Source organism: Lissotriton helveticus, chromosome 4_1, assembly GCF_964261635.1.
Source record: "Lissotriton helveticus chromosome 4_1, aLisHel1.1, whole genome shotgun sequence".
Lineage (NCBI taxonomy): Eukaryota > Metazoa > Chordata > Amphibia > Caudata > Salamandridae > Lissotriton > Lissotriton helveticus.
Genome location: NC_136063.1, coordinates 1,351,261,464 through 1,351,274,612, shown reverse-complemented (window position 1 = coordinate 1,351,274,612; position 13,149 = coordinate 1,351,261,464).

Sequence of the window (13,149 nt, the reverse complement as noted above, 5' to 3'; positions counted from 1 at the left end):
CAGTGCCATGTATGTGTTGCCATCCATCACATGTTGATTTACCTTAGAGTGATAATAGGTTATGTCCATCACTACGATGGCCCCTCCTTTATCTGCTGGTTGCAGTGTGATGTTTGGATTCTTGGCTATTGATCTAATAGCTCTTTTGTCATGCTCAGTAAGGTTCTGACCTCTGTCAGTTTCAAAATTCCATTTTCTGATGTCTTTTTTATCAACATTTCAAATGTATCCAACATTTTGTGGGAAACTGGTGCCTGATAGGTGCTTTTGGGTTTCAATGTTGCTTCCCTGTTTTCATATCCTATCCAATCTTCTCCTATTATTTTGGAAAATAAATGGCATAATCGTAAGGTACACTTGAAAAATGTTGCTTCTACTTCCAGCTCATTTGTTGAGTTCGTAGGTACAAAGGACATACCCCTGATTAACACAAGACTCTGCTGGTGTGTCAATTGAGTTGAAGATACATTAATTCTTAACCCCTTCGACGCTGATGACGAGCTGGGCTCGTCATGAGGTAGCCTCCTGCTACGCTGATGACGAGCCCAGCTCGTCACGTAACATGCGCTTTTAAATATCTCAGCGTGCGAGCGGAATTCCGCCCGCACGCATGCGGTTAAGGTTTGTTTTTGTCGCCGCGCAATAATTTGCCTCCTTTTTCCTTGTCCTCGCCTGGTTTTATAGTTGTTCCTGTTGCCCCTCGTTGGAGTTCATTCGTGGGTCATAACTGTCATTATATGTATTTGGCACATTGCACATAGGGATTTGCTATGTCCAGGGCGGAACAAGTTTTTCACTCCCACTGGAGTTCATCATCTAGTGTATTATTTCAATAGATTTTAAACTATGGACTACTATTTCCTACGATAATCTTGTCCAAACATTTCACTTCAATGTCTATTTGACAGTGTCTATTTGACACAGTACTGCTATCTATGATAGATCGTCCATAATTTCTACTTTGTATATTTTCCCCTATCTTCACGGATTTGTTTTAGTCCGTAAACTGCCATTTTTTAGTTTTTCAGCCATTTTTCATTTGGCTTGGTTTATTGGAAACTACCAGCACTATTTACGTATTGATCGGCGTAACTCCGATTTTTATCGCACATTCTCATTTTCATCGTGATATCCCATCTTTATTATGGAATCCGAATTCATATTCTTTCACATTATAATGTTTCATATTATGGATTTACTTATGATTGCTGGCTGGTCCGGCAGTATATATATACCCCAGGTTTCTTTTTGGTTTGTATTGTGCTGTAATTTTTGGTCTGATCAGACCACCCATATCCATATCTCCGCATAGTAACCATTATATCAGAGCGTTCTATCATGGCAGCCGCCACCACAAACATTATTGATCTCAGCGACCATCGGTGTCTGTCTTCACTGTCCACTACTCTGCTTTATTTTCTATACCCGATTCCCAACTCTTCATTTCTGGTAAGCGATACGTCTGTTTCTTATACATGCTGTTCCTAGCTCTGCAAGATACAATTGTCATCTTCGTTTGATGGGCCAGAAGTCACGCCTGACATCTCAGAGATCGGGATCATTTTCATACTAAGCACTGTATTTTAAGTTAGCTTTCACAGTATCAGGCACATATTTGTATCAAAGGGACAGTGACTTTTAGACTGTGGGTATCATATTGTTTAGCACTACGCTCCTTAGTCATGGCTACAGAGTTAGTGGATATTTTTACACAATACCACATTTTCTGACACAAGGTCTTGTTCGTGCAGGGACCTAGACTTCTTGATTGTTGCATTTTTGGCGAACATTGGAAATTTGTTACTGAGGTAAGAGTGTTTGCCCATTGTTTAACTCCACTGGCAGGGCAGTGTTCTTGAAAGGCATTGACTCATTTCATGGAACTCTTTCACAGGTTACACCATTGGCTTTAGTTGGCTCATTTGTTTTGTGGAACCTGCAAAGGTAGGAAGGGGTAACTGACAAGCAAGCTACAACACTGTTTTAGGCACTGGGTGTATAAAAATAGTGTTAGATAAACAACCATCAGTAATGCATGCCTGCCCTGGTACACATATGCCTACCATGAACAACATTTGATCTTCACAAGTTTACATAGTTTTAAAATTGATCAACAGAAGCATGAATCATAGTTTGGAGTGACAAATCAGAGGACCTTATGGAAGTATAATATCAGCAGGGTAGTTTGGGTGATTGTGAACAGGCATGCATGTTTGTTGTTTAATATTGCTAATTTCTTTTGGGTTTCAGATATGCCCCTGAGGAAGGGACACTGACGTCCTGAAATGCATCAGCCATGAGATTGAACAAGATTACAACATTGTACATTATGTAATGTGTTGATGTCTTATTTATGTTAAATCATGTTTTCATATGACTCATCCAATTAAATCACTGTGTGGTATTTATAGTCAAAATAATACCAGTAAAATTAATGAATACTGATAGAATAAAACAAGGATTCTAATGGAGTACAAAGCACAAATTGTCATGATATAGGTGTAGTTCGCATCGCATCCAAGTCTGTGTACTTGTTATATTCTGCCAGTCTGTATTACCGTGTGTTGACAGCACATGCAGCAGTGCAGCACCATTAGCATGACTAGCATCAACTAGAAGTTTAAGCATGTAGGAGGAAGATTAGGAGTACACCTCTACTATCCAAAACAACACATGGAGGCCCACTGCCCTCGGGAACCCTCCCACACCATGGACCACTCCTGCAACCTCAGCATCATACTCGACTCCTCCCTCACCATGAACCAACAGGTTGAAGAACTTCTTATTTTTCAGTTGTGCTCTCCCCTATTTATTCTGAAGGTACCCCTGACCACACTTCTGGTGATCCCGCTCAGATACTGTCTTGTAAACCCTGATTTTGAACCAGTGGTCTGCCTCCTTAGCACGCCCCCAGGGCTCAGTGAGCTTACTATCAATCAAGTGTTTGTGCAGCTCTAGAAAACAATTACTGAACCTGTACTCTCTTGCAAAAGATCATACAGCCCTTTGTAATCATTCACTTCACTGCCCTTTTACTCAATCGTTATGTGCCTTTTAAAAAGATTCCATGAAATTCATCTAGGATTGCTAGGGCAGCTTCTAGCTATCCCTAAACTTCTGCCTGTACCTTTCTTGAGTGAGCCCATACCTCCTGACAAGGGTGTCATGGGGAGGTTTACCTCATCCTCACCCCTTCTCTAGTGCCAGTAGGACATACTTCCCTTAAATTGGTATATGCCTCCAGAGACTGCACCTCCAATATTCCTCAGGTACCCTATGCATCTCAATAGCAACCTCATAGGCATGAAACTACTCATTGATGTCATCTCTCACAACAAAGTTAGGCACCAGGTACCAGATGTATTATGTTTTTGAGTCACCCTTGCTACACGCAAGGGTATTCAGTGTGACATTTGGAATGAGATTTACCAAGCTGCTTAAACACCACCTTGCTTACCTTTGCTTTTCTTGGTAAACCTGGAGTAACATAAAGCAGAGCAAGTCGCATGGTGGGTAGGGGTGGGCAGAACTCATGGAGTTTTACTCCAATGAATTCCGCAGAGTTTCATAATAGCTTAGCGGGATTCCATAGAGTTCAGCGAACGGGTGGAAATTTGTTCATCATGCTGTTCTCGCTGATTTTTATTTACAGTACATTATTACACGTTGCAAAATCAGCACGAACAGCACCACATGGCACTGGAGTATATTTCCTATTTGAGAAACAGCTTTCTCACTGCCCATGAGTGCCTGCATTAGAATATTCGCACCGGGTGGCATTCTAGCTCTCGAAAATCGCATTATGCTGTCTTAACAGTGTTTGTGGCGGGGGAATGGAGCCCTCAGCCGAGTGGTGTCTCCTGATCGTCTGGGGCGAAACAGAACACAACTGGATGGACTGCCTCTTCTTAACATTGGGACTAATGGTGGCCAAACAGAGCATATCTAGACTTTCTGGGGCTGAAGCAGCACTGCAATTCAGTGAATTGAAGATGGACATGGACTGGTGTAGGCACGTGTAGAAGACAGGCTATGAAGGTAAAAGTTGTATGCAAAAATGGTTCAAGGTATGGGGGAAATGGAATGCCTACCAAAGGAACTTTTGTGCTCCTTTTGTAAGTGCATCTCAAAGTGCCTGGGACCGGGGAAAGATGGATATTTTTGCTATTTAAAAAAATGCTAGGGATGAGGGATCATCAGAAAATGACTGAGAACGTACCACTGTATGTCAATATAAACCTTTCCATCATGCCAGTACCATGTGCCACCTTCTGTTTGATGGTTTACATGTGAATACATTTTTGTTTTTAAATAAAGAAAATTGCATTATGGTACGCAACTTTTCACTTGAACTCGCCAACTTAATATTAATGAACAACTCATGAGAAAAAGTTTGGCCAGGCGGTTGGCGCAGTTTTTTACGGACCCAGGGTTACACCCATAACACGGAGTGGGCAAAAGTCTTCAAAATCCCCCAGTGTACCAGAATGTATTGCCCATTCCAAATCGTGGGCGCTGCATTGGTAGAGAGTGGTGTTTCCATGCATCCACCCATGTATTCTGAAGCATTCCCAGATTTGCCAATGCTGGCAGACCTGGGAGAGTGTTCGAAGGATGTATGACGTTACAACGCATACTTTTACAACGCCTACCTTTACATCGCAAGTTTTACAACGCATACCTTTACAACGCATAGTGCTTTTAGGCGCTGGGTAGTGAATAGTTTAATTTACTATTCCAACTCCAGTCACCGTGGATAGTAGGGAAGGTGTTGGATAGTACATACAACCTATTCCCTATCCTAGAGCGCCCCCCAGCGCAATGCGTTGTAATAGTTTGCGTTGTAAAAGTTGCGTCGTAAAGGCACTGCGTGGTAAAAGTTGCGTTGTAAAGGATGTATACCGTGTTCAGATTGTACGCCTTCTCACCAGAGGAACAACAAGGAGAAATATCTTTAGTTCTCCTTGTTGTTGTGCAAGGGTGCATGTGTTGGCACTAGGCAGTAGATTGTGCACCGGCACAGGCAGAGTACAGGAATGCACCATAGCGTACTAGATATGGTGCATTCCTACCTTCTCCCTTTCACACAGAGCAGCACAGCAAGTTGTGGTGCTGCACTGCATGAAAAAATGCTAAATCTTGCCCATGTTCCTTTGGGATGTGGACACTCATCTTAAGAGGGCACTGTGGGTATGCTGGACTCTTCTTGCCTAGCTCTCACATCCAGATATCCGAGACTTAACTCATGGGACATAATCCTCGTCTCCATGGCTAGTCTCTTTCCCACCAAGGCTCTTTCAGCCATAGTCTTCCTCTCCTCTGCCCCCAAATTACATTTGGCCATTTGGAACCTAAACTCCCTTTCTGCTTTCCCATCCACAAGGTACGCAGGGAACAGGCCTTATCAAGACACACTGCTCTCTGCTCTGCTCCAACTATGGTGACAAGTCATCCCCCTCCCCTGAGTGCAGCATCTCAGGGCTTGCATCCATGCCCTGCTCCTCCACATCATCTTCCTCATTCCATCCTCTGTTGTTGCCTGTACATGGTGAGCCTGTACCTAGGCCCTTATGGTTTTCTGAAGGTCCAGTTTCATGATATTCTTCTTGGCTGGAAGTCCCCTTTCCTTGCAGAACACTTTTAGTTTAGCCACAGTGTAGACATTAATGTTGGCCAGCTCAAAACTCAATTACTGCAGGTATGGTTACAGTTACAGACTGTCAGGTAGCAATAAGAACAGAGCTGGAAAAAGCAGTATTGCCAATCAAGTAGAATTTGAAAGTCTCAAATGGGCTTCAAGTCTTAATCCTCACCGCTGAACACAAACATAGGAAATTGGGTTACTGGTTGAAGGGGAGAGGGTGAAAGCATGCTCAAGCAGCAGTCAAATTTTCTGTCAGGATGAAGTCACAAGCTAACACCAAATGAACCTCTGTTTAATTCTCTGGTAGCCTGGAACAAAACAGTCAGGCCTAACTTATAGGCAACATGTAAAGTATTTATGCAGCACTTCAAACAGTAATACATTGGAAACATAACAGAGGAAAAACCCAACACCAATTTACACAAATAGAATATAATTTAATAAATCACTTGACACCAAAATAACAAAAATCCAATTCACAGAACTGGAGATATGCAGTTTTGAGGATGTAAGTAAAAATAATGCCTAGAAGCACAAACATCAACTGTGGTTATCTGGTCAGTCCAGGCCGGGACAAAATTACAAATTCAGGAGGACCAGGTAGGAGCATGGGCAGATACAGGCACTCTAAATTAATTAAATTGAATCCTTTTTTGCGGTGTGCTGCGAAATCCTGCGTTAATGATTCATCACACAGTGGCAGATCCGAGGAGCTGTGAGCTCCATTGCTGATTCCTGCATCGTTGTTGAGGATGCTGTGGACAAGGGGCTTGTAAGGCGAAGTCTGTCATTAAGGATGCATCTCGCAACAGCGATGAAGTACAAGGGCTGCGATGGAAAGCCTTGTGTCAAGGTTGTGTCACGCAGTGGTGGTTCCAATGGAGATGCGGCTGAGATGTGAGGTCCTGCGTCAGGGATGCATCATGCTGGTGGTTCTGAAGCGGCTACGAGAAGATGAGTGTTTGTTTCAAAAGACAGTAGACCCTAGTATATCAGGATCATGTAAAAGATAGGCATACACTAAATAGTACGTATGTCCTTTGTCCAGCCGGACAGGATTTTATTAGTGTAATTATTTTGCACTAGTTCATAGAATCAACACTTATATACAAGTGGGCACAACCCGTGACCCACAGGAGACAAGACAAAACAAACGAAAGAAGTTTGTGTAAAGGCACAAAAGGCGGTCTGTACTAGTATTCAGTGTTACAGACTTGGTTTTGTTCTAACGCACCATTGTAAATAACATTATGTGACATTATAAAATACATATGGTGCTCTTAGGTCGACGACGTTTCGATGCCATTACATAAATACAGGCATCATCAGGACAGGAATTAACATGTTTGTCTTGAGAACAATAAGAACTCAGCCTGCGTGTGAACCACGCGTTCCCCGGGATGGTTCTGCTTATACTGACGGTGCAGATTCGAGCAGTTTGATCCAGCTGAAAGAGATTGGGCGGTCTGTCCAGGAAGGTTAGGGATTGATAGCGAGGCGGTTTCCTGGGCTGTGGGCGTGGCGTGAATGAGCTCCGGCACAGGAATTTCCAAGGAATCTTGCTCAATGGCAGGGTAGATGGGGTTCTGGTGGTGATCGCCGCCTTGTTTTTTATAACGAGAAGATGAGTGGCACTGCATCTGTTATGCGCACAAGACCACAGCTGGGTTGGCAAAGGACCTTCAGGTCCACTACTAACGGTCAAGGACTGGGGAGCACAACTTGAGGGGCAAGATTCACAGGAGATAGTTTGTAGCTGCTGGGTCTAGCTGGTTATTGTGATTTCTGTCCCTGAGACTCTGATTAGGAGTCCAGTCAAATAGCCCTTCGAGTCACTCTGGTGGTCCTGGGTTCAAGATGCAGGTTCAATCCTTTTACTCAGGCAGCAAGTCAGGAGGACAGCGAAGTAACAGAGTACCAGTCCTTCTTGCAGAGCAGTGCGGCAATCTTTCTGAGTCTTCCACAGGTTCAGAGGTGTAATGTAGAGTTGGGTCTGAGGGTTAACAATTTATACTCGATGCCTACTTTGAAGTAATAAAAGGATGTGGAGGTTTCCACCTCAGAGGTGTTTGGAATTTCTGCCTCTCTGGCCTGACCCCAGCTTGTCTGGGGTTCCAAAACACTAGTGTCAAAACCATTTGTGAGTGTGCTGTGTAGGGGATTTGTGATGTGTGAGTGAGGTAGATGACATATCCTCCCCCTCATCAAGTCAGAGACGGCCCATCCTGTCAGCTACAATTCCCCTTTGTCTCACTGTCTGGGAGAAATACAGGGAGACCAACTGTCAGTCATGTCTCGTCATGTGCCCGAGGATACAGGCTACAGGAACCAAATGGTTAGGACATAAAAATGCCAACTTTATAAAAGTGGCATTTTCAGAACTGTGACTTAAAATATACTCTACCTTTTATTTTTACAGAGTTTAATATAGCACAAACTTGATCCGAATCAGGCATCAAAGTGCTTTACATAGCACCAGTTGCATTACATGAGGACACATTCATTTTTGTTAGGCAAAAGGAGATTAAGTGATTTGCCCCAAATTACAGGATGTTCAGCATCATTGCCGAGACTCGAATGCAGGACCCCAGATTCAAGGTCTTCCACCCTAGCCGTAAGGCCAACTCCTCTCCCCAATAAAGAGGGATTTAAATTACAGCTCTGTAGACACCTGAATTCCTATCTGGCCCAATTGAATGTTATCACTTATTAAATGCAATAAGTTAACCCAATGGTATTTTATTGGAGAGGCAGACCTTACAGTAGTGAAAAACGAATGTAAGATATTTTCACTACCAGGACGTGTAAAAGTTAAAAGCACATGTTCAACTTTTTAAATGTACTGAATGCTACCCTGTGGGCTGCTCCGGGCCTACCCCAGGAGTAATTGAGATTTATTATTAAGGAAGGTTTACACCTGGCAAAAGCCTTATTTTGCCAGATCAAAATTTCAGTTTAAAATTTCACACACACAGGCTGCACTGGCAGGCCTGAGACATAATTGAAAAGTCTACTTGAGTGGGTGTGACAAAGAGTAGTTCAGGCACACTAGTAGCTTTTGATTTATAGTCCTGATGCACAGGTAGTGCCACTTTATTAGGGTCCTACAAGTAAATTACATAGACCAATTGGGTGTGAGCCAATACTACCATGTTTAAAGGAGAGAGCACATGCAATTGAGCGCTGGCTAGCAGTGGCAAAGTCCTAAGGCCAATAAAAAAGAGATCAGCATAAATGGGCCAGTAAGGCAAACAAGTTTAGGGAAAGACTACCCTAGGCTGACAGGTCTAACATCAGGGTTCAGGGGCAGACAGAGGTAAAGGGAGGTAAGGCAATTTTTGATCCGTCAAGCAAGGGCCAATAAAAAAAAGGGGTCCCAAATCCCATGTAAGTTTCAATACGATACCACAAAAATGGCAGAATTGAACTACAAGAAATTTGGCAGATACCTAGATTTTAGTCAAGAAAGTGTGCTTTTTCTGATATGGCGTATGTCTACTCAATAGTTCTTGAGAAATAAATTTTAAAACTGTATGTAAATATCATGCTGCTGAGGACTCATGGTCCTGACAGAGTTAAATACAAGATTTGATTGGCTGCCACAAAATCACATAAGATGTCCCATATTGGCCAGCATTAGCTTCCTTCCTCTATAAAGGACTGGGGCACCAGAAACCTTTTTGTTTTGTTTTACAAGGGGCTGCAGAGAGTACAGCAGATATTCTAGTAACATTTAAAAGAAATTGCAGTATTCCTCCTGAATCATTAAACCCTTTACTCAGGACAACATGCCATTATTTTCAAAGCACTGTGAGCTGAAATTATATGCTCTTCAGCTGGAGTGTAGGGAACCCATGTGATTTGTTCTATGGCTGAACCTTGTGGCCTGACATTTTTTGTAAGAAAGACACAAAGATATGATTACAGTTTATTATAAAAAAAATCTTGAAAATATTTGTAACAATGTTATGCTTGTTATGTGCATTTGTAAAGGGCAATGTCATCCATAAGGGTGTCCTGGCACTGAGCAGGAGTGTGTGCCTAGCTATGCCTGTGGTAGGTTGGTTAAGTGAAAAGTTAGGTCCTCAGCTTCTTATGGAATTTAAGAAGAGAGGAGGATGCTTTAATGTGTGAGTGGATGCCACGCTTTAAGAGATATATAAGAAAATGCCCGTCCTCCTGATCTGTTTCTGTGTATATGTGGAATGAGTGCGAGTAGGAGTGCTGCGGGGAAAAGATGTCTGGATGGTTGATGGAAAGAGATGCAAATGTTTAGGTAGATGAGGCCTGAGTTGTGTAGTGCCATGAATGTGTGTGAGGAGTTTGAATGGAGTGCATTTGTGTATTGGGAGTCAGTGTAGTTTCCTGAGGTGTGGTATTATGTGAGGTCTGTGTGGGAGGTTGAGGATGAATTTGGCTGCCAAGTTCTGATTGGTTTGTAGTCTATCAGTGAGTTGCATGGTGATTCCAGCGAAGAGGGTGTTTCCATACTCCAACTTGATGGTAACTAGGGCATGAGTGACAGTTTTTCTAGTGCTGCTTGGTAGTCATTTGAAGATCTTCCTCAACATCTTCAGGGTGTGGATGCAGGATGCAGTGAACGTGTTAAAGTTTGCATCATGTATTCCTTGCTGTTGATGATTATTCTGAGGTTCCAGGCATGGGTTCTGGATGTGGTTGTGTTTTAGAGTCCAGCCGGCCACCAGTTGGAGTCCTATGGTGAGGTGTTCTTGCCAAAGATCACTAATTTTGTATTTTCAGTGTTGAGCTTGAGACAGTTGGCTTTCTTCCAGTTCTCAACTTCAGTCATGCAGATGCTAAACTGGTTTCTTGTGTTGGGGTCTTGCCCCATAGGGAGAGTATGAGTTGCGTATCATCAGCGTAGGAGAGGTTGTTGATGTTGTAGGTGTGAATTATGTTGGCCAGAGGAATCATTATGGGTTGAAAAGGGTGGGGCAGAGTGGTGAATATTGAGGTACTCCTCAGATGAGTTTGTGGACTTTCAAGGAGTAAGGTGCCAGGATGACAACTTGTGTTCCATCTGTTAAGAAGAAGTCAATCCAATGGAGCTAAGGGCCTTGGATGCCAACCTTGTGCAGGCACTTGACGGGTAAAAGGTGTGAGACTGTGTCAAGTGCTACAGTGAGGTACAGGGGAATGAGGGTTGCTGTGTTTACTCATCCAAGCATCATGCAAATGTGGTCTGTGGTGGTGATGAGTGCTTTTCTGTACTGTGATTGGACCTGAATACGGACTGTGTGGCATTGAGGAGCTAGTGTTTACTGAGATGGTCGGTGAGGTATCGGTTGATAAGTTCCTATAAGAACTTTGTCCAGCATGGTAGACGAGAGATGGGTCTGTAGTTGGAAAGTTTGAATGGGCCAGTGGATGGTTTGTTGAGTAGGGCATGAAGGAGGCACGTTTCCAGGTATCTGGGAATATAGCTGAGTTGATGTAGGCCTTAAGGATGGGTGCTAGCACTTTGCAGATCGGTAGTATTCTTTTGGTGAAGGCATGGTAGGGGCACTGTCAGATTGGTCCCCCAAATAGATGATATTCATGGTAGCAGCAATTTTGACAGTGGTGACGGCAGACCACAAGGTCAGGATTTGTTCATCAGCCATGATGGGAAGTTGATTTGCGACAGTGATGGGGTCCGTTTGAGGGTTGACATTGCTATATGTGGAGAGGGAGAATTCTGAGAGCTTGTTGCAATTGTCATGTAGGGGGTGATTTTGCTGGAGGCAGCAGGAGGTACAGTTAAATCTTTGATGATGGGGCATGCTAGAAATGGGATTTCTGGTTGGCTAAGGCTTGCACCAAAACCAGGCAGAGACCACCACTCTAGTCAGGGCAAGGGAGTTACTCGCCAAAGATAACTCTGCTCACCCCCTTGGTAGCTTGGCATGAGCAGTCAGGCTTATCCCGGAGGTCATGTGTAAAGCATTTGCGCACGCACACAGCAACAACATCCCAGGCACACCACAAAAGGAACTCCACACAAGGTTATATAAAAATTTGCCTTTTTATTCTCATAACACATTAGAATAGTAAATACATAATATACATTGTGCCACCTTCCACTGGGTCATATCTACCAGGGAATTATTTACACCTGACAAGGCCCGCTGGACCAATGTCAGAACCATCACAAAGCGAACTTAGTAAGCGTAAAATATATCATAAACGTACAACCAGTAACCACTAGTAATCACTGTACTTAGCATCAGCCTGTAACAGAAACTACATTACACACAGTATCACATCAGGTGCAAATTACATTCTGCGCCAACCTCACCAGCATAAACACATTATGCAATCCTCTCATAAGTCTAAACGCATTAGACCCTAACCTCCTAAGCATAACTCCAATTAGGGGCATAAATCACATTGGAACATAATCTCGCTAGCATAAACCATAATATGTAAACCGACCTCATACATAAAAAATACATTTAGAGGTATAACACAAGGTGCATAAAACATAGTACATACTGCACAGGTGGCGCATAAAGACCCACCCACTCCCTCGTCCCGCGAGGACGCGCGCGGGACGCGCCGGGCTAAGCCCGGGCAAAGGGCGGGCCTTCTGAGGCCCTCAGAGACTGAAAGAGACTGGACTGGGCCACCCCCTTGACATCCACTCTCTCATGCCCACCTAAGGTACTCATTTGCGTTATTATTTTTACTAATATACTAAGCAGTGGGTAATAGGTCTGATGGAGGCCAAAAGCAAAAATAAGGTAGCGGCTAAAAAGACACCTATGCTTACTCGCTCAACCACAAGAAAACAAACTCTGGCGCCGACCCCTCTACCTACTTTAACTGCCATCGACAGGATGTTGCAACAAACGATTGGCGTTGTTGTCAATGCTATCGAAAGCACAGAAAGAAGATTATCATTACCAGCGAGTATGTGCTTAATTAATCAAACCCCACACACAGAAAATGTACATGTTAGTATTCCAAATGAAACTATAATGTCACATGATTCACTTCTATTGGAATCATATGTAGGTTTGCCAAGGTATGATTTAATTAACTCTGATGTACCACAGTTTACGGGACCCACTGTTCCTTGTACTAGGGAGAGTAGATTGTCTATAACACCTGACTTATCAGCGAGTATTTTACCACAGCCCCTAATATCTAGTATTGTGTCTGTAACTAATGGGGATTTGAATTGCTGTGCTATTAATTCTGTCACTCCAACTGTACAAATCAGTGATGCTAGCCTGTTAAGTAGTGAAACTGACGGTGAGTCCGTACCCTCCAAAAGGAAATTAACCCAAAGTCGAAAAAGGTTAATAATAAATAATCAGACTAAAATATATAGACGGAAGAAGAGGGATATACAAATTTTAGAACCCAATGTAGGAGAAGGTGAAAAACAGCAAAATGGTGGAGGGAGACAGGCAAAAGATATAAAGTCACTGGAATTGCAAACTCTTAATGTCGAGGCAGTTATAGAACGTCTCGAGAAAATAGTAAAGGTTTGCATTTTA